We start from the raw sequence: 3,584 nt of genomic DNA, 5'->3' as shown, positions 1-3,584 counted from the left end.
TTTCTGACAAAATGAAGTAGGCCAAAAGATCTCAAAAAGCAAGACATCATACCGCAATCCAAAGAAATTCAGGAACAGATTTGAAACAAAGTAATTGACATCTATCAGTCTGGCAAGGGTTACAAAGCCATTTCTAAAGATTTGGGACTCCAGCGAACCATGGTGAGAGCCATTATCCACAAATTGAGAAAATTTGGAAGAGTGGTGAACCTTCCCAGAAGTGGCGGGCCTACCAAAATTACCCCAAGAGCGCAGTGAAGACTCATCCAAGAGGACACAAAAGAACCCACAACAATATCTAAAGAACTGCAGGCCTCACTTGCCTCAGTTAAGGTCAGTGTTCATGACTCAACCATAAGAAAGAGACTGGGCAAAAATGGCATCCATGGCAGAGTTCCAAGGCGAAAACCACTGCTGACCAAAAATAACATAAAGGCTCGTCTCACTTTTGGCAAAAAACATCTTGATGATCCCCAAGACTTTTGGGGAAATATTCTGTGGACTTCCGAAGCAAAAGTTGAACTTTTTGGAAGGTGTGCGTCAAGTTACACCTGGCGTAAAAGTAACACAGCATTTCAGAAAAAGAACATCATACCAACAGTCATATGGTGGTGGTAGTGTGATGGTCTGGGGCTGCTTTGCTGCTTCAGGACCTGGATGACTTGCTGTGATTGATGGAACCATGAACTCTACTCTCTACCAAAAAATCCTGAAGGAGAATGTCTGGCCATCAGTTCGTGACCTCAAGCTGAAGCGCACTTGGGTTCTGCAGCAGGACAATGATCCAAAACACACCAGCAAGTCCTCCTCTGAATGGCTTAAAAAACCCAAAATGAAGGTTTTGGAGTGGCCTAGTCAAAGTCCGGACTTGAATCCGATTGAGATGCTGTGGCGTGACCTTAAAAAGGCGGTTCATGCTCGAAAACCCTCCAATGTGGCTGAATTAAAACAATTCTGCAAAGAAGAGTGGGCCAAAATTCCTCCACAGCAATGTGAAAGACTCATTGCCAGTTATCGCAAACGCTTGATTGCAGTTGTTGCTGCTGAGGGTGGCACAACCAGTTATTAGGTTTAGGGGGCAATTACTTTTTCACATAGGGCCATGAAGGTTCGGATTGCTTTTTCCCCTTAATAAATAAAATCACTTAAACTGCATTGTGTTTACTTGTGTTATCTTTGTGTAATATTTAATTTAGTTTGATGATTTGAAACATTTAAGTGTGACAAATGTGCAAAAAATATATCAGCAAGGGGGCAAATACTTTTTCATAGCACTGTATGCCTGGCTGAAATTCTGTTGAGACAACACAAACAGAAGTTACTACTAGCTAAGAACTAAAAAGAAGTAAAGGTTTTGAACATATTCCTCATCATGCAAATACTTTTTATTTTTAAGTACACTATTTTTAATTACACTGATACAGAGGAGTGAAGTCATCAGATTCTACCTCATGGAATGTCTCTCCCTAGGATGTCGGGGAGGTCTCGAGCTGAAATCACGCAATAAATCAAATGAAATGTCAACACGGCAAACACCGACAGAAACAATACCTCTGCTCTGCAAACACATTCACTGGGGCTCTCATGAAAATGTTCAGAGACATAATAATACTAATAAGTGCTCAACGTGATAAACCCTCTGGCCACTAGGTGGCACTGCATCCTTTCTGGTGCACTGGCATGATTTTCAGGCACATTAATTACATTGTGGTGAATGTAATTCTAAAGTGTGTTAAGTGGCAAGGATAGGGAGCATGTTTGATTTCAAACAGTCACCAGTTTATCATGCATTTTGCCAGTGGAATATAGTGAGGGAAAAGGAACCACTATTAATTTGAACAGTCAATCAAATCTAAGAAGATTAATATCGGGAAATATGATTCAATTCCATATCCATGAAGAGCTTAGAGAGCGAAAGCTGTCTTGTCCACAGACCTTTAGCAAGGCTGCCTGCCTGTCATCATACTAAGCAACCTAACCTATTTCCGCACTGCTATGACATGTAGATGACCAATAGGTACACCAGTGAACGAACATGTGTGGTGTCTTGACAATGATTGAGTGAGTACCTCTAATTAGTGCAAATCAATATGTACAGTGGCTTGCGAAAGTATTCACCCCCCTTGGCATTTTTCCTATTTTGTTGCCTTACAACCTGGAATTAAAATAGATTTTTGGGGGGTTTGTATAATTTGATTTACACAACATGCCTACGACTTTGAAGATGCAAAATATTTTTTCTTGCGAAACTCGGTATCTTGTTAAATACGATGGATAACCCCCGATTTTCACTTGTCCACTGACTCGCCGCAGAAAGAAACCGCGGAAAAAGGTTGCAGACGCACATCCACCAGACGTCACACAAGTGTTAAATCAAAATATATTTTATATTTGAGATTCTTCAAAGTAGACACCCTTTGGTTTGATGACAGTTCAGCTGGAATGCTTTTCTAACAGTCTTGAAGGAGTTCCCACATATTCTGAGCACTTGTTGGCTGCTTTTCCTTCACTCTGCGGTCCAACTCATCCCAAACCATCTGTTTTTGTCAAATACTTTATCTGTTTGGAATTACTGCAGTCAATTTGCAGTGTACAAATTATTTAACTATGTTCTTGCCTTCCGACCATCCGCTCAAGGAAATATCGGCCCACGGCTGAATGTAATTTGTGACTCATGTCCTACATTATTTGCACACTGGCAGCCTTTAAACTATCAAGAGTTGCATGTGTTCTTAGTGTGGCTCCAGTATTCAAGCCATTTCAATACATCTTTATTTGTCCCCTTAGGGCAAGGGTGGGGGACGTCCGGCCTCCGGGTCTTATACGGCCTTCAAGACCGTTTGATCAGGCCCCGAGCCAATTCATAAATACATTTTTTATATAAATATATATAAAAAAGCTCTAGACATCGTTTTTCCACAAAAATTTATTTTTACAAATCCATCCACCTCCCCTAAAGCCTTGGCGCTACCAGACAGCTCATCGAGCACCTGTACATCAGAAAAATGGCTACAGTAAAGAAAAGTAAATGCAGAGTGTAACGTTTTCCAAGACAAATTAATATGGAAAGGCAAACCTGTATGCCTAGTTTGTGGGGATGCACTTGCAGTAATGAAAAAGGCAAATTTGGAGAGTCATTACAGCTCGAAACATACTAAACTGAATGAGTTGCAAGGACAACTTTTTGTGGATAAAGTCATTGCTCTTCAGCTGGGTTTGGGTGGCCAACAAGCCGCCTTTACAAAACCTCATTTGGATGGGGAAAATGTTATGCAAGCAAGTTGTGGTGAGTGAACTTATCGCAAAGAAACTGAAGCCTCATTCGGAAGGAGAATTTGTAAGAGTGTCTCCTTGCCACTGCAGAGTTGCTAGCACCAGACAAAGTTAAATTGTTCCAAAGTGTCAGTTTGTCTCAAAGAATCGTTACGGAGCGGATAACTGACATGGCACAAAACATTGGAGGACTTCGTAAGAAATTGAGTTTCTCTTTGGCATGTGATGAAACAACTGACGTAGCAAATAATGCCCAATTTGCCATTTTTGTGCGTGGAATTACAGCGGAGTTTGACACAAGGGATGAATTG

The sequence above is a fragment of the Salvelinus alpinus genome, chromosome 1, assembly GCF_045679555.1.
Source record: "Salvelinus alpinus chromosome 1, SLU_Salpinus.1, whole genome shotgun sequence".
Classification (NCBI taxonomy): Eukaryota; Metazoa; Chordata; class Actinopteri; order Salmoniformes; family Salmonidae; genus Salvelinus; species Salvelinus alpinus.
Note: the sequence above shows the minus strand (reverse complement) of the source record.